We start from the raw sequence: 19,531 nt of genomic DNA, 5'->3' as shown, positions 1-19,531 counted from the left end.
TGTTAAGTTCATGTTTTATGTATCCCTATATTTCTGTTATTACGGGGCTATCACTCAGTCAAGAGTGCGCCTGCGCAGGAAGTCGCGTCGTTGATGGACCTGGCCTTGAGTGTAATGGCTACCTTGTAGTGTGTTCATACGGTATAGTAAACTTTGTTAAACTGGAGTGTAATGGCTACCTTGTAGTGTGTTCATACGGTATAGTAAACTTTGTTAAACTGGAACCTTGTCGTTGTGTCATTTCCAGTTAACACATCCCTCAGGATTATACTGCTGGCTGCATTACACCTCCTAGTGGCAAACTGGCTGCATTACATTGACCTCCTAGTGGCAAACTAAACTACATACTGTAGCTTTCTCTCTCAGCACCAGGGGTTTCTACATACTGTAGCTTTCTCCCTCAGCACCAGGGGTTTCTACATACTGTAGCTTTCTCCCTCAGCACCAGGGGTTTCTACATACTGTAGCTTTCTCTCTCAGCACCAGGGGTTTCTACATACTGTAGCTTTATCTCAGCACCAGGGGTTTCTACATCCTGTAGCTTTCTCTCTCAGCACCAGGGGTTTCTACATACTGTAGCTTTCTCTCTCAGCACCAGGGGTTTCTACATACTGTAGCTTTATCTCAGCACCAGGGGTTTCTACATACTGTAGCTTTCTCTCTCAGCACCAGGGGTTTCTACATACTGTAGCTTTCTCTCTCAGCACCAGGGGTTTCTACATACTGTAGCTTTCTCCCTCAGCACCAGGGGTTTCTACATACTGTAGCTTTCTCTCTCAGCACCAGGGGTTTCTACATACTGTAGCTTTATCTCAGCACCAGGGGTTTCTACATACTGTAGCTTTCTCTCTCAGCACCAGGGGTTTCTACATACTGTAGCTTTCTCTCTCAGCACCAGGGGTTTCTACATACTGTAGCTTTATCTCAGCACCAGGGGTTTCTACATACTGTAGCTTTCTCTCTCAGCACCAGGGGTTTCTACATACTGTAGCTTTCTCTCTCAGCACCAGGGGTTTCTACATACTGTAGCTTTATCTCAGCACCAGGGGTTTCTACATACTGTAGCTTTCTCTCTCAGCACCAGGGGTTTCTACATACTGTAGCTTTCTCTCTCAGCACCAGGGGTTTCTACATACTGTAGCTTTATCTCAGCACCAGGGGTTTCTACATACTGTAGCTTTCTCTCTCAGCACCAGGGGTTTCTACATACTGTAGCTTTCTCTCTCAGCACCAGGGGTTTCTACATACTGTAGCTTTATCTCAGCACCAGGGGTTTCTACATACTGTAGCTTTCTCTCTCAGCACCAGGGGTTTCTACATACTGTAGCTTTCTCTCTCAGCACCAGGGGTTTCTACATACTGTAGCTTTCTCTCTCAGCACCAGGGGTTTCTACATACTGTAGCTTTATCTCAGCACCAGGGGTTTCTACATACTGTAGCTTTCTCTCTCAGCACCAGGGGTTTCTACATACTGTAGCTTTCTCTCTCAGCACCAGGGGTTTCTACATACTGTAGCTTTCTCTCTCAGCACCAGGGGTTTCTACATACTGTAGCTTTCTCTCTCAGCACCAGGGGTTTCTACATATTGTAGCTTTATCTCAGCACCAGGGGTTTCTACATACTGTAGCTTTCTCTCTCAGCACCAGGGGTTTCTACATACTGTAGCTTTCTCTCTCAGCACCAGGGGTTTCTACATACTGTAGCTTTCTCTCTCAGCACTAGGGGTTTCTACATACTGTAGCTTTCTCTCTCAGCACCAGGGGTTTCTACATACTGTAGCTTTCTCCCTCAGCACCAGGGGTTTCTACATACTGTAGCTTTATCTCAGCACCAGGGGTTTCTACATACTGTAGCTTTCTCCCTCAGCACCAGGGGTTTCTACATACTGTAGCTTTATCTCTCAGCACCAGGGGTTTCTACATACTGTAACTTTCTCTCTCAGCACCAGGGGGTTTCTACATACTGTAGCTTTCTCCCTCAGCACCAGGGGTTTCTACATACTGTAGCTTTCTCTCTCAGCACCAGGGGTTTCTACATACTGTAGCTTTCTCTCTCAGCACCAGGGGTTTCTACATACTGTAACTTTCTCTCTCAGCACCAGGGGTTTCTACATACTGTAGCTTTCTCTCTCAGCACCAGGGGTTTCTACATACTGTAGCTTTCTCTCTCAGCACCAGGGGTTTCTACATACTGTAGCTTTCTCTCAGCACCAGGGGTTTCTACATACTGTAGCTTTATCTCAGCACCAGGGGTTTCTACATACTGTAGCTTTCTCTCTCAGCACCAGGGGTTTCTACATACTGTAGCTTTCTCTCTCAGCACCAGGGGTTTCTACATACTGTAGCTTTCTCTCTCAGCACCAGGGGTTTCTACATACTGTAGCTTTCTCTCTCAGCACCAGGGGGTTCTACATACTCTAACTTTCTCTCTCAGCACCAGGGGTTTCTACATACTGTAGCTTTCTCTCTCAGCACCAGGGGTTTCTACATACTGTAACTTTCTCTCTCAGCACCAGGGGGGTTTCTACATACTGTAGCTTTCTCCCTCAGCACCAGGGGTTTCTACATACTGTAGCTTTCTCTCTCAGCACCAGGGGTTTCTACATACTGTAGCTTTCTCTCTCAGCACCAGGGGTTTCTACATACTGTAGCTTTATCTCAGCACCAGGGGTTTCTACATACTGTAGCTTTATCTCAGCACCAGGGGTTTCTACATACTGTAGCTTTATCCCTCAGCACCAGGGGTTTCTACATACTGTAGCTTTCTCTCTCAGCACCAGGGGTTTCTACATACTGTAGCTTTCTCTCTCAGCACCAGGGGTTTCTACATACTGTAACTTTCTCTCTCAGCACCAGGGGGTTTCTACATACTGTAGCTTTCTCCCTCAGCACCAGGGGTTTCTACATACTGTAGCTTTCTCTCTCAGCACCAGGGGTTTCTACATACTGTAGCTTTCTCTCTCAGCACCAGGGGTTTCTACATACTGTAACTTTCTCTCTCAGCACCAGGGGTTTCTACATACTGTAGCTTTCTCTCTCAGCACCAGGGGTTTCTACATACTGTAGCTTTCTCTCTCAGCACCAGGGGTTTCTACATACTGTAGCTTTCTCTCAGCACCAGGGGTTTCTACATACTGTAGCTTTCTCTCTCAGCACCAGGGGTTTCTACATACTGTAGCTTTCTCCCTCAGCACCAGGGGTTTCTACATACTGTAGCTTTCTCTCTCAGCACCAGGGGTTTCTACATACTGTAGCTTTCTCTCTCAGCACCAGGGGTTTCTACATACTGTAGCTTTCTCTCTCAGCACCAGGGTTTCTACATACTGTAGCTTTATCTCAGTACCAGGGGTTTCTACATACTGTAGCTTTCTCTCAGCACCAGGGGTTTCTACATACTGTAGCTTTCTCTCTCAGCACCAGGGGTTTCTACATACTGTAGCTTTCGCTCTCAGCACCAGGGGTTTCTACATACTGTAGCTTTCTCTCTCAGCACCAGGGGTTTCTACATACTGTAGCTTTCTCTCTCAGCACCAGGGGTTTCTACATACTGTAGCTTTCTCTCTCAGCACCAGGGGTTTCTACATACTGTAGCTTTCTCTCAGCACCAGGGGTTTCTACATACTGTAGCTTTCTCTCTCAGCACCAGGGGTTTCTACATACTGTAGCTTTCTCTCTCAGCACCAGGGGTTTCTACATACTGTAGCTTTCTCTCTCAGCACCAGGGGTTTCTACATACTGTAGCTTTCTCTCTCAGCACCAGGGGTTTCTACATACTGTAGCTTTCTCTCTCAGCACCAGGGGGTTCTACATACTCTAACTTTCTCTCTCAGCACCAGGGGTTTCTACATACTGTAGCTTTCTCTCTCAGCACCAGGGGTTTCTACATACTGTAACTTTCTCTCTCAGCACCAGGGGGTTTCTACATACTGTAGCTTTCTCCCTCAGCACCAGGGGTTTCTACATACTGTAGCTTTCTCTCTCAGCACCAGGGGTTTCTACATACTGTAGCTTTCTCTCTCAGCACCAGGGGTTTCTACATACTGTAGCTTTCTCTCTCAGCACCAGGGGTTTCTACATACTGTAGCTTTCTCCCTCAGCACCAGGGGTTTCTACATACTGTAGCTTTCTCTCTCAGCACCAGGGGTTTCTACATACTGTAGCTTTCTCTCTCAGCACCAGGGGTTTCTACATACTGTAGCTTTCTCTCTCAGCACCAGGGGTTTCTACATACTGTAGCTTTCTCTCTCAGCACCAGGGGTTTCTACATACTGTAGCTTTCTCTCTCAGCACCAGGGGTTTCTACATACTGTAGCTTTCTCTCTCAGCACCAGGGGTTTCTACATTCTGTAGCTTTCTCCCTCAGCACCAGGGGTTTCTACATACTGTAGCTTTCTCTCTCAGCACCAGGGGTTTCTACATACTGTAGCTTTCTCTCTCAGCACCAGGGGTTTCTACATACTGTAGCTTTCTCTCTCAGCACCAGGGGTTTCTACATACTGTAGCTTTATCTCTCAGCACCAGGGGTTTATACATACTGTAGCTTTCTCTCTCAGCACCAGGGGTATCTACATACTGTAGCTTTATCTCAGCACCAGGGGTTTCTACTACTGTAGCTTTATCTCAGCACCAGGGGGATCTACATACTGTAGCTTTCTCTCTCAGCACCAGGGGTTTCTACATACTGTAGCTTTCTCTCTCAGCACCAGGGGTTTCTACTACTGTAGCTTTATCTCAGCACCAGGGGTTTCTACTACTGTAGCTTTATCTCAGCACCAGGGGGATCTACATACTGTAGCTTTATCTCTCAGCACCAGGGGTTTCTACATACTGTAGCTTTATCTCAGCACCAGGGGTTTCTACATACTGTAGCTTTCTCTCTCAGCACCAGGGGTTTCTACATACTGTAGCTTTCTCTCTCAGCACCAGGGGTTTCTACATACTGTAGCTTTCTCTCTCAGCACCAGGGGTTTCTACTACTGTAGCTTTATCCCTCAGCACCAGGGGTTTCTACATACTGTAGCTTTATCTCAGCACCAGGGGTTTCTACATACTGTAGCTTTATCTCAGCACCACGGGGTTCTACATATTGTAGCTTTATCTCAGCACCAGGGGTTTCTACATACTGTAGCTTTATCTCTCAGCACCAGGGGTTTCTACATACTGTAGCTTTATCTCAGCACCAGGGGGATCTACATACTGTAGCTTTATCTCTCAGCACCAGGGGTTTCTACATACTGTAGCTTTATCTCTCAGCACCAGGGGTTTCTACTACTGTAGCTTTCTCTCTCAGCACCAGGGGTTTCTACATACTGTAGCTTTCTCTCTCAGCACCAGGGGTTTCTACTACTGTAGCTTTCTCTCTCAGCACCAGGGGTTTCTACTACTGTAGCTTTCTCTCTCAGCACCAGGGGTTTCTACATACTGTAGCTTTCTCTCTCAGCACCAGGGGTTTCTACTACTGTAGCTTTATCTCTCAGCACCAGGGGTTTCTACATACTGTAGCTTTCTCTCTCAGCACCAGGGGTTTCTACATACTGTAGCTTTATCTCAGCACCAGGGGTTTCTACATACTGTAGCTTTATCTCAGCACCAGGGGTTTCTACATACTGTAGCTTTATCTCAGCACCAGGGGTTTCTACTACTGTAGCTTTATCTCAGCACCAGGGGTTTCTACATACTGTAGCTTTATCTCAGCACCAGGGGTTTCTACATACTGTAGCTTTATCTCTCAGCACCAGGGGTTTCTACATACTGTAGCTTTATCTCTCAGCACCAGGGGTTTCTACTACTGTAGCTTTATCTCTCAGCACCAGGGGTTTCTACATACTGTAGCTTTCTCTCTCAGCACCAGGGGTTTCTACATACTGTAGCTTTATCTCAGCACCAGGGGTTTCTACATACTGTAGCTTTATCTCAGCACCAGGGGTTTCTACATACTGTAGCTTTATCTCAGCACCAGGGGTTTCTACTACTCTAGCTTTATCTCAGCACCAGGGGTTTCTACATACTGTAGCTTTATCTCAGCACCAGGGGTTTCTACATACTGTAGCTTTATCTCTCAGCACCAGGGGTTTCTACATACTGTAGCTTTATCTCAGCACCAGGGGTTTCTACTACTGTAGCTTTATCTCAGCACCAGGGGTTTCTACTACTGTAGCTTTATCTCAGCACCAGGGGTTTCTACATACTGTAGCTTTCTCTCTCAGCACCAGGGGTTTCTACTACTGTAGCTTTATCTCAGCACCAGGGGTTTCTACTACTGTAGCTTTATCTCAGCACCAGGGGTTTCTACTACTGTAGCTTTATCTCAGCACCAGGGGTTTCTACTACTGTAGCTTTATCTCAGCACCAGGGGGTTCTACTACTGTAGCTTTATCTCTCAGCACCAGGGGTTTCTACATACTGTAGCTTTATCTCAGCACCAGGGGTTTCTACTACTGTAGCTTTATCTCAGCACCAGGGGTTTCTACTACTGTAGCTTTATCTCAGCACCAGGGGGTTCTACTACTGTAGCTTTATCTCAGCACCAGGGGTTTGTATTTATTATGGATCCCCATTAGCTGCTGCCAAGGCATCAGTTAATTTTACCAGACCCCAGGAAGAGTAAAGCAGTTATGAATGTATTGTAATGTTTTTAAAACGGTATAACAGATTTTACAGCACTAAGTGCGTGCCCTCAGGCCCCTACTCCACTACCACATATCTAAAAGACAAAATCAATGTGTATGTGTTGCATCACAGTCCCCACTGTTCCATAAGGTGTATTTTTATCTGTTTAAAAACAATCTGATTCTACTGCTGTCATCAGTTACCTGATGTGGAATAGAGTTCCATGTAGTACCGTGCACCTCCCATAGTCTGTTCTGGACTTAGGGATTGCGAAGAGACCTCTGGTGGCATGTCTTGTGGGGTATCCATGGGTGTCTGAGCTGTGTGCCAGTAGTTCAAACAGACAGCTTGGTGCATTAAACCTTTCATAAATACAAGTAGTGATGATGTCAATCTATCCTCCACTTTGAGCAAGGAGAGATTGACATGCATGTTATTCATGTTTGCTTTCTGTGTACATTCAAGGGCCAGCCGTTCTGCCCTGTTCTGAGCCAATTGTAATTTTCTTAAGATCCTCTTTGTGGCACCTGACCACACGACTGAACAGTAGTCCAGGTGGGACAAAACTAGAGACTGTAGGACCTGCCTTGTTGATAGTGTTGTTAAGAAGGTAGAAACTAGAGACTGTAGGACCTGCCTTGTTGATAGTGCTGTTAAGAAGGTAGAAACTAGAGACTGTAGGACCTGCCTTGTTGATAGTGCTGTTAAGAAGGTAGAAACTAGAGACTGTAGGACCTGCCTTGTTGATAGTGCTGTTAAGAAGGTAGAAACTAGAGACTGTAGGACCTGCCTTGTTGATAGTGTTGTTAAGGTAGAAACTAGAGACTGTAGGACCTGCCTTGTTGATAGTGTTGTTAAGAAGGTAGAAACTAGAGACTGTAGGACCTGCCTTGTTGATAGTGTTGTTAAGAAGGTAGAAACTAGGGCCTGTAGGACCTGCCTTGTTGATAGTGTTGTTAAGAAGGTAGAAACTAGGGCCTGTAGGACCTGCCTTGTTGATAGTGTTGTTAAGAAGGTAGAAACTAGGGCCTGTAGGACCTGCCTTGTTGATAGTGCTGTTAAGAAGGTAGAAACTAGGGTCTGTAGGACCTGCCTTGTTGATAGTGTTGTTAAGAAGGTAGAAACTAGGGCCTGTAGGACCTGCCTTGTTGATAGTGCTGTTAAGGTAGAGCTGGGCTTTATTAATGGACAGACTTCTCCCCATTTTAGCTACTGTTGTATCAATATGTTTTGACCTCAACTTGCTCAATTTCCACATTATTTATAACAAAATTTAGTTGAGGTTTAGGCTTTAGTGAATGATTTGTCCCAAATACAATGCTTTTGGTTTGAAAATTTAGGACCAACTTATTCCTTGCTATCCACTCTGAAACTGCTGCTCTTTGTTAAGTGTTGCAGTAATTTCAGTCGCTGTAGTAGCTGACGTGTATATTGTTGAGTCATCCGCACACATAGACACACTAGCCGTACTCAAAGCCAGTGGCATTAGTAAAGATTGAACAAAGTAAGGGGCTTACACAGCTGAACTGGGGAATTTCTGATTCTACCTGGAAGAAATTCCACAAATTAACTTTTAACAAGGCACACCTGTTAATTGAAATGCATTCCAGGTGACTACCTCATGAAGCTGGTTGAGAGAATGCCAGGAGTGTGCAAAGCTGTCATCAAGGCAAAGGGTGGCTACTTTACTACATGATTCCTTGTGTTATTTCATAGTTGATGTCTTCACTATTATTCTACAATGTAGAAAATAGTAAAAATCAAGAAAAACCCTTGAAATGAGCAGGCGTCCAAACTTTTGACTGGTACTGTATATTTTTCCAGCAGCAGACTATGATCAATAATGTCAAACGCCGCACTGATGGCGAAAAAAACAGCCCCCAATCTTTTTTGCATCAATTTCTCTCAGCCAATCATCAGTCATTTGTGTAAGAGCTGTGCTTGAATGTCCTTCCCTATAAGTGCGCTGAAAGTCTCGTCAATTTGTTTACTGTAAAATAGCATTGTATCTGGTCAACAAAAAAAAATCCAAAAGTTTACTAAGGGTTGGTAACAGGCTGATTGGTCGGCTATTTGAGCCAGTAAAGGGGGCTTTTACTATTCTTGGGTAGCGGAATGACTTTAGCTTCCCTCCAGGCCTGAGGGCACACGCTCTCTAGTAGGCTTGAATTGAAGATATGGCAAATAGGAGTGGCAATCTCATCCACCATTATCCGCAGTCATTTTCCATCCAAGTCCTCAGACCCCAGTGGCTTGTCATTGATCGACAATTTTTCACCTCTTCCACACTGACTTTACAGAATTCAAAATCTTGTCTTCCATAATTTGGTCCGATATACTTGGATGTGTAGTGTCAGAGTTTGTTGCTGGCATGTCATGGATAAGTTTGCCAACGAAAAAAATCATTAAAGTAATTGGCAACATCAGTCAGTTGTGATGAATGAGCCATCTGATTGGCAACATCAGTCGTGATGAATGAGCTTCTGATTCAATTAACGATTGAGCCGAGTTGGCCTTTTTCCCCCAGAAGTTTCATTTAAGCTTTTTACTATCATTCATGTAACCTTTATTTAACTAGGCAAGTCAGGTAAGAACAAATTCATATTTACAATGACAGCCAAGGAACAGTGGGTTAACTGCCTTGTTCAGGGGCAGAACGACAGACCTTTACCGTGTCAGCTCGGGGGTTCGATCTGGCAACCTTTCAGTTACTGGCCCAACACTCTAACCACTAGGCTACCTGCCGCCCCCTCTAACCACTAGGCTACCTGCCGCCCCTCCACTCTAACCACTAGGCTACCTGCCTCCCCCTCTAACCACTAGGCTACCTGCCGCCCCCTCTAACCACTAGGCTACCTGCCGCCCCCTCTAACCACTAGGCTACCTGCCGCCCCTCCACTCTAACCACTAGGCTACCTGCCGCCCCTCCACTCTAACCACTAGGCTACCTGCCGCCCCCTCTAACCACTAGGCTACCTGCCGCCCCCTCTAACCACTAGGCTACCTGCCGCCCCCTCTAACCACTAGGCTACCTGCCGCCCCCTATAACCACTAGGCTACCTGCCGCCCCCTCTAACCACTAGGCTACCTGCCGCCCCCTCTAACCACTAGGCTACCTGCCGCCCCCTCTAACCACTAGGCTACCTGCCCCTCCACTCTAACCACTAGGCTACCTGCCCCTCCACTCTAACCACTAGGCTACCTGCCTCCCCCTCTAACCACTAGGCTACCTGCCTCCCCCCTCTAACCACTAGGCTACCTGCCGCCCCCCTCTAACCACTAGGCTACCTGCCGCCCCCTCTAACCACTAGGCTACCTGCCGCCCCCTCTAACCACTAGGCTACCTGCCGCCCCCTCTAACCACTAGGCTACCTGCCCCTCCACTCTAACCACTAGGCTACCTGCCCCTCCACTCTAACCACTAGGCTACCTGCCCCTCCACTCTAACCACTAGGCTACCTGCCGCCCCCTCTAACCACTAGGCTACCTGCTGGTTACTGGCCCAACGCTCTAACCACTAGGCTACCTGCTGGTTACTGGCCCAACGCTCTAACCACTAGGCTACCTGCTGGTTACTGGCCCAACGCTCTAACCACTAGGCTACCTGCTGGTTACTGGCCCAACGCTCTAACCACTAGGTTACCTGCTGGTTACTGGCCCAACGCTCTAACCACTAGGCTACCTGCTGGTTACTGGTCCAACGCTCTAACCACTAGGCTACCTGCTGGTTACTGGTCCAACGCTCTAACCACTAGGCTACCTGCTGGTTACTGGCCCAACGCTCTAACCACTAGACTACCTGCTGGTTACTGGCCCAACGCTCTAACCACTAGGCTACCTGCTGGTTACTGGCCCAACGCTCTAACCACTAGGCTACCTGCTGGTTACTAGTCCAACGCTCTAACCACTAGGCTACCTGCTGGTTACTAGTCCAACGCTCTAACCACAAGGCTACCTACTGGTTACTAGTCCAACGCTCTAACCACTAGGCTACCTGCTGGTTACTAGCCCAACGCTCTAACCACTAGGCTACCTGCCGCCCCCTCTAACCACTAGGCTACCTGCCGCCCCCTCTAACCACTAGGCTACCTGCCGCCCCCTCTAACCACTAGGCTACCTGCCGCCCCCTCTAACCACTAGGCTACCTGCCGCCCCCTCTAACCACTAGGCTACCTGCCGCCCCCTCTAACCACTAGGCTACCTGCCGCCCCCTCTAACCACTAGGCTACCTGCCCCTCCACTCTAACCACTAGGCAACCTGCCCCTCCACTCTAACCACTAGGCTACCTGCCGCCCCCTCTAACCACTAGGCTACCTGCTGGTTACTGGCCCAACGCTCTAACCACTAGGCTACCTGCTGGTTACTGGCCCAACGCTCTAACCACTAGGCTACCTGCTGGTTACTGGCCCAACGCTCTAACCACTAGGCTACCTGCCGCCCCCTCTAACCACTAGGCTACCTGCCGCCCCCTCTAACCACTAGGCTACCTGCCGCCCCCTCTAACCACTAGGCTACCTGCCGCCCCCTCTAACCACTAGGCTACCTGCTGGTTACTGGCCCAACGCTCTAACCACTAGGCTACCTGCTGGTTACTGGCCCAACGCTCTAACCACTAGGTTACCTGCTGGTTACTGGCCCAACGCTCTAACCCCTAGGCTACCTGCTGGTTACTGGCCCAACGCTCTAACCACTAGGCTACCTGCTGGTTACTGGCCCAACGCTCTAACCACTAGGCTACCTGCTGGTTACTAGCCCAACGCTCTAACCACTAGGCTACCTGCCGCCCCCTCTAACCACTAGGCTACCTGCCGCCCCCTCTAACCACTAGGCTACCTGCCGCCCCCTCTAACCACTAGGCTACCTGCCGCCCCCTCTAACCACTAGGCTACCTGCCGCCCCCTCTAACCACTAGGCAACCTGCCCCTCCACTCTAACCACTAGGCTACCTGCCGCCCCCTCTAACCACTAGGCTACCTGCTGGTTACTGGCCCAACGCTCTAACCACTAGGCTACCTGCTGGTTACTGGCCCAACGCTCTAACCACTAGGCTACCTGCTGGTTACTGGCCCAACGCTCTAACCACTAGGCTACCTGCCGCCCCCTCTAACCACTAGGCTACCTGCCGCCCCCTCTAACCACTAGGCTACCTGCCGCCCCCTCTAACCACTAGGCTACCTGCCGCCCCCTCTAACCACTAGGCTACCTGCTGGTTACTGGCCCAACGCTCTAACCACTAGGCTACCTGCTGGTTACTGGCCCAACGCTCTAACCACTAGGTTACCTGCTGGTTACTGGCCCAACGCTCTAACCCCTAGGCTACCTGCTGGTTACTGGCCCAACGCTCTAACCACTAGGCTACCTGCTGGTTACTAGCCCAACGCTCTAACCACTAGGCTACCTGCCGCCCCCTCTAACCACTAGGCTACCTGCCGCCCCCTCTAACCACTAGGCTACCTGCCGCCCCCTCTAACCACTAGGCTACCTGCCGCCCCCTCTAACCACTAGGCTACCTGCCGCCCCCTCTAACCACTAGGCTACCTGCCGCCCCCTCTAACCACTAGGCTACCTGCCGCCCCCTCTAACCACTAGGCTACCTGCCGCCCCCTCTAACCACTAGGCTACCTGCCGCCCCCTCTAACCACTAGGCTACCTGCCGCCCCCTCTAACCACTAGGCTACCTGCCGCCCCCTCTAACCACTAGGCTACCTGCCGCCCCCTCTAACCACTAGGCTACCTGCCGCCCCCTCTAACCACTAGGCTACCTGCCGCCCCCTCTAACCACTAGGCTACCTGCCGCCCCCTCTAACCACTAGGCTACCTGCCGCCCCCTCTAACCACTAGGCTACCTGCCGCCCCCTCTAACCACTAGGCTACCTGCCGCCCCCTCTAACCACTAGGCTACCTGCCGCCCCCTATAACCACTAGGCTACCTGCCGCCCCCTATAACCACTAGGCTACCTGCCGCCCCCTATAACCACTAGGCTACCTGCCGCCCCCTCTAACCACTAGGCTACCTGCCGCCCCCTCTAACCACTAGGCTACCTGCCGCCCCCTCTAACCACTAGGCTACCTGCCGCCCCCTCTAACCACTAGGCTACCTGCCGCCCCCTCTAACCACTAGGCTACCTGCCGCCCCCTCTAACCACTAGGCTACCTGCCGCCACCTCTAACCACTAGGCTACCTGCCGCCCCCTCTAACCACTAGGCTACCTGCCGCCCCCTCTAACCACTAGGCTACCTGCCGCCCCCTCTAACCACTAGGCTACCTGCCTCCCCCTCTAACCACTAGGCTACCTGCCTCCCCCTCTAACCACTAGGCTACCTGCCTCCCCCTCTAACCACTAGGCTACCTGCCTCCCCCTCTAACCACTAGGCTACCTGCCTCCCCCTCTAACCACTAGGCTACCTGCCTTCCCTACACTCTAACCACTAGTCTACCTGCCTCCCCTCCTCTAACCACTAGGCTACCTGCCTCCCCTCCTCTAACCACTAGGCTACCTGCCTCCCCCTCTAACCACTAGGCTACCTGCCTCCCCTCCTCTAACCACTAGGCTACCTGCCTCCCCCTCTAACCACTAGGCTACCTGCCACCCCCCTCTAACCACTAGGCTACCTGCCACCCCCCTCTAACCACTAGGCTACCTGCCTCCTCCCTCTAACCACTAGGCTACCTGCCTCCTCCCTCTAACCACTAGGCTACCTGCCTCCCCCTCTAACCACTAGACTACCTGCCTCCCCTCTCTAACCACTAGGCTACCTGCCTCCCCCTCTAACCACTAGGCTACCTGCCTCCCTCCTCTAACCACTAGGCTACCTGCCTCCCCTCTAACCACTAGGCTACCTGCCTCCCCCTCTAACCACTAGGCTACCTGCCTCCCCCTCTAACCACTAGGCTACCTGCCTCCCCCCTCTAACCACTAGGCTACCTGCCTCCCCCCTCTAACCACTAGGCTACCTGCCTCCCCCCTCTAACCACTAGGCTACCTGCCTCCCCTCTAACCACTAGGCTACCTTCCGCCCCCTTTGTTTTATAGTGTACTTTCTTCTTTTAATTCACATGATTTCTCGATTTGCAGTACATTTGCCAATCGGTTGTGCAGCCAGACTTATTTGCCATTTCTTTTGTCTCATCCCACTCAACCATAAAATGTTTCAATTCCTCATCAATCCACAGGGATTAAACCGTTTTTAACAGTCACTTTCTTAAATGGGTGCATGCTTATTAGTAACTGGAATAAGACATTTCATAAATGCAAAGTCTGTTTGCTTCTCATTACACACTACGGATCAACAAATATTCTTTACATCAACAACATATGATTCACTACAAAACGTATTGTATGTCCTCTTATACACTATATTAGGCCCAGCCTGTCCTCTTATACACTATATTAGGCCCAGCCTGTCCTCTTATACTCTATATTAGGCCCAGCCTGACCTCTTATACACTGTATTAGGCCCAGCCTGTCCTCTTATACACTATATTAGGCCCAGCCTGTCCTCTTATACTCTATATTAGGCCCAGCCTGACCTCTTATACACTGTATTAGGCCCAGCCTGTCCTCTTATACACTATATTAGGCCCAGCCTGACCTCTTATACACTGTATTAGGCCCAGCCTGACCTCTTATACACTGTATTAGGCCCAGCCTGACCTCTTATACACTGTATTAGGCCCAGCCTGACCTCTTATACTCTATATTAGGCCCAGCCTGTCCTCTTATACACTATATTAGGCCCAGCCTGACCTCTTATACACTATATTAGGCCCAGCCTGTCCTCTTATACACTATATTAGACCCAGCCTGTCCTCTTATACACTATATTAGGCCCAGCCTGTCCTCTTATACACTATATTAGTCCCAGCCTGACCTCTTATACTCTGTATTAGGCCCAGCCTGACCTCTTATACACTGTATTAGGCCCAGCCTGACCTCTTATACACTGTATTAGGCCCAGCCTGACCTCTTATACACTATATTAGGCCCAGCCTGACCTCTTATACACTGTATTATGCCCAGCCTGTCTTCTTATACACTGTATTAGGCCCAGCCTGACCTCTTATACACTGTATTAGGCCCAGCCTGTCTTCTTATACACTGTATTAGGCCCAGCCTGACCTCTTATACACTATATTAGGCCCAGCCTGTCCTCTTATACTCTATATTAGGCCCAGCCTGTCCTCTTATACACTATATTAGGCCCAGCCTGTCCTCTTATACACTATATTAGGCCCAGCCTGTCCTCTTATACTCTATATTAGGCCCAGCCTGTCTTCTTATACACTGTATTAGGCCCAGCCTGACCTCTTATACACTGTATTAGGCCCAGCCTGTCTTCTTATACACTGTATTAGGCCCAGCCTGACCTCTTATACACTATATTAGGCCCAGCCTGTCCTCTTATACACTATATTAGGCCCAGCCTGTCCTCTTATACACTATATTAGGCCCAGCCTGTCCTCTTATACTCTATATTAGGCCCAGTCTGACCTCTTATACACTATATTAGGCCCAGCCTGTCCTCTTATACTCTATATTAGGCCCAGCCTGTCCTCTTATACTCTATATTAGGCCCAGCCTGTCCTCTTATACACTATATTAGGCCCAGCCTGACCTCTTATACACTATATTAGGCCCAGCCTGACCTCTTATACACTATATTAGGCCCAGCCTGACCTCTTATACACTATATTAGGCCCAGCCTGACCTCTTATACACTATATTAGGCCCAGCCTGACCTCTTATACACTATATTAGGCCCAGCCTGACCTCTTATACACTATATTAGGCCCAGCCTGACCTCTTATACACTATATTAGGCCCAGCCTGACCTCTTATACTCTATATTAGACCCAGCCTGACCTCTTATACACTATATTAGGCCCAGCCTGACCTCTTATACACTATATTAGGCCCAGCCTGACCTCTTATACACTATATTAGGCCCAGCCTGACCTCTTATACTCTATATTAGGCCCAGCCTGACCTCTTATACTCTATATTAGGCCCAGCCTGACCTCTTATACACTATATTAGACCCAGCCTGACCTCTTATACACTATATTAGGCCCAGCCTGACCTCTTATACACTATATTAGGCCCAGTCTGACCTCTTATACTCTATATTAGGCCCAGCCTGACCTCTTATACACTATATTAGGCCCAGCCTGACCTCTTATACACTATATTAGGCCCAGCCTGACCTCTAATACACTATATTAGGCCCAGTCTTGGGAACTTTGGTTTACCTAGATATGGCTGCTATGTCCGATGGATTTGGATAGTGCTTTAAAGCTCATTTCTGCAGCACTAGTAAAGATGTGATCAATACATTTTGATGATTTCATTCCTGTGCTGTTTGTAACGACCCTGGTAGGTTGACTGATAATCTGAACTAGGTTGCAGGCACTGGTTACTGTTTGAAGCTTTTTGTTGAGTGGGCAGCTTGATGAAAGCCAGTCAATATTTAAAATCACCCAGAAAATATACCTCTGTTGATATCACATACATTATCAACCATTTCACACGTTATCCAGATACTGACTGTTATCACTTGGCGGTCTGTAGCAGCTTCCCACCAGAATGGGCTTTAGCTGAGGCAGATGAACCTGTAGCCATATTACTTCAACAGTATTTAACATTCGATCCTCTCTAAGCTTTACAGGAATGTGGTTCTGAATATAAAACAGCAACACCTCCACCTTTGGCATTTCTGTCTTTTCTGTAGATCTTATAACCATGCATTGCTACCACTGTATCAAAGGTATTATCTAAGTGAGTTTCAGAGGGATATAAATTAGGTTACTTACATTGTGTCTACCAATGCTCCTGGTATAATGTATATTTGCTAAAGCATTATGATGACTCTGTGACACAATGGTAGGGATTAACTGAGCTGGGCTTGGGTCATTGATAAGTCATTGTCTCAACGCAGCATATTGGGCTGTGAAAGGATCCAGGATCCTGCATGATTTGGGTGGATCCCATCCTCTTTATAAAACCTGTTTTGTTTCCAGAAGGTATCGAAATTGTCAACAAAAGTAACATCCATTGAGCTGCAATAATCACGTAGCCAGTTGTGAAGAGAAAGAATCCTGCTAAAGCATTCAATGCCACGATTCAGAGAGGGCACGGGGCCAGATGTGATCAGAGAGGGCACGGGGCCAGATGTGATCAGAGAGGGCACGGGGCCAGATGTGATCAGAGAGGGCACGGGGCCAGATGTGATCAGAGAGGGCACGGGGCCAGATGTGATCAGAGAGGGCACGGGGCCAGATGTGATCAGAGAGGGCACGGGGCCAGATGTGATCAGAGAGGGCACGGGGCCAGATGTGATCAGAGAGGGCACGGGGCCAGATGTGATCAGAGAGGGCACGGGGCCAGATGTGATCAGAGAGGGCACGGGGCCAGATGTGATCAGAGAGGGCACGGGGCCAGATGTGATCAGAGAGGGCACGGGGCCAGATGTGATCAGAGAGGGCACGGGGCCAGATGTGATCAGAGAGGGCACAGGGCCAGATGTGATCAGAGAGGGCACAGGGCCAGATATAATCAGAGAGGGCACAGGGCCAGATATAATCAGAGAGGGCACAGGGCCAGATATAATCAGAGAGGGCACAGGGCCAGATATAATCAGAGAGGGCACAGGGCCAGATATAATCAGAGAGGGCACAGGGCCAGATATAATCAGAGAGGGCACAGGGCCAGATATAATCAGAGAGGGCACAGGGCCAGATATAATCAGAGAGGGCACAGGGCCAGATATAATCAGAGAGGGCACAGGGCCAGATATAATCAGAGAGGGCACAGGGCCAGATATAATCAGAGAGGGCACAGGGCCAGATATAATCAGAGAGGGCACAGGGCCAGATATGATCAGAGAGGACACAGGGCCAGATATGATCAGAGAGGGCACAGGGCCAGATATGATCAGAGAGGGCACAGGGCCAGATATGATCAGAGAGGGCACAGGGCCAGATATGGTGGGTCTTTTATTAGTGTCTAGCAGAGAGTCAATCAGCTCTTTAAAATCCAGTTTCAACTGTTCAAAACACCCTTCATAATGTCTTTAAAACCCACATGTCCTGGCATAGTACATTCGGGAGCAGCTTAGTAATGTAATTGACTCAAGCTTCGGGATAGGACATTGTTTTTGCACCAGGAAGTGATTTCTTAACATGGAGCTGCACAAAATCACGGCTGGTGAGGATATCCGCCCACTCCCACTCTTCACAGGATGGTGCAGGCCTCCGACAGATGGAGAAGCCTGCTCAATCGAGGGCAGGGACAGAAGGTTGCCGACGTCGACTTTGAAATCTTAGGGGAAGGAGTAGGAGTAGGCACAGCGGCCGCAGACACAGGTACCCCAAACGTGGAAGGTGCAGGAAGATCAGGCTCCAGACACAGGTACCCCCAGCGTGGAAGGTGCAGGAAGATCAGGCTCCAGACACAGGTACCCCCAGCGTGGAAGGTGCAGGAAGATCAGGCTCCAGACACAGGTACCCCCAGCGACGAAGGTGCAGGAATATCAGGCTCCAGACACAGGTACCCCCAGCGACGAAGGTGCAGGAATATCAGGCTCCAGACACAGGTACCCCCAGCGACGAAGGTGCAGGAAGATCAGGTTCCAGACACAGGTACCCCCAGCGACGAAGGTGCAGGAATATCAGTCTCCAGACACAGGTACCCCCAGCGACGAAGGTGCAGGAAGATCAGGTTCCAGACACAGGTACCCCCAGCGTGGAAGGTGCAGGAAGATCGGGCTCCAGACACAGGTACCCCCAGCGACGAAGGTGCAGGAATATCAGGCTCCAGACACAGGTACCCCCAGCGACGAAGGTGCAGGAAGATCAGGCTCCAGACACAGGTACCCCCAGCGACGAAGGTGCAGGAATATCAGGCTCCAGACACAGGTACCCCCAGCGACGAAGGTGCAGGAAGATCAGTCTCCAGACACAGGTACCCCAAACGTGGAAGGTGCAGGAAGATCAGGCTCCAGACACAGGTACCCCCAGCGACGAAGGTGCAGGAAGATCAGGCTCCAGACACAGGTACCCCCAGCGACGAAGGTGCAGGAATATCAGGCTCCAGACACAGGTACCCCCAGCGACGAAGGTGCAGGAAGATCAGGCTCCAGGACGGTTTAACTATTCGTTGTTTGTATCTGCTCCAGGCCTCTTGTTGGGAGTGTAGACTGCCTTCCAAGAGGCCGCTGTATTCGGCTCGTGACATGCGACCATTGTTGATTGCCAAGTTCCTCTGGCTGCGCTCCTTTGACTCCACTATCAGATGTGGGAGCTCCGGGCAACACTTGCTTATTCCTTCCTGATTTCTGGAATCCTCCAAACAGGATTTGGGGAAAACCATGTAATTTATTGAAAGTTCCTGGAATTTTGCAACCCCAGCGGAGATGCATCCAACAAGCGCAACCGCCGGCATAGAAAAGGTAAACATTTCACTCTGCGCTTTCCCCAGTTTCTTACGTAGGCTGGCGACCTGCGTGATTAAGGAAGCCACCTCAATACTATAATCCGAGGCAAGCAAACAATTGTCGCATTGGAACTCTGAGTGTTTGTCCTGAAACAAAGCGTAGTACCATAATTTCCGGACTATAAGCCGCTACTTTTTCCCACGCTTTGAACCTTGCGGTTTATACAATGACGCGGCTAATTTATGGATTTTTCCCGCTTTCACGAGATTCACGCCGCCAAAAAACTGAGCACCGTCACATAATGTGATGCAAATCGAGCGCGCTCAAACTTCCCATAATTCTGATTACGGTAGTCATTTTGTCACCCTCATCATGGCAAAGACACGGAGAAATTGTCACGTTCCTGACCTGTTTTTCCTTTTTCTTGTGTTTATTTAGTTGGTCAGAGCGTGAGTTGGGGTAGATTGTCCATGTGTTATTTTTCTATGTC

At 49.3% G+C, this 19,531-nt stretch overlaps 1 protein-coding gene across 2 annotated transcripts in view; it reads right to left on the bottom strand.

The window, feature by feature from the left end:
- LOC129815847 (E3 ubiquitin-protein ligase makorin-2-like) overlaps positions 1-19,531 on the bottom strand; it is a 34,126-nt gene that overhangs the window by 11,802 nt on the left and 2,793 nt on the right. The window lies entirely within an intron of this gene.

This window comes from Salvelinus fontinalis, chromosome 18, assembly GCF_029448725.1.
Source record: "Salvelinus fontinalis isolate EN_2023a chromosome 18, ASM2944872v1, whole genome shotgun sequence".
Taxonomy (NCBI): domain Eukaryota; kingdom Metazoa; phylum Chordata; class Actinopteri; order Salmoniformes; family Salmonidae; genus Salvelinus; species Salvelinus fontinalis.
Note: the sequence above shows the minus strand (reverse complement) of the source record. Positions and strands in the feature narration are given on the sequence as shown.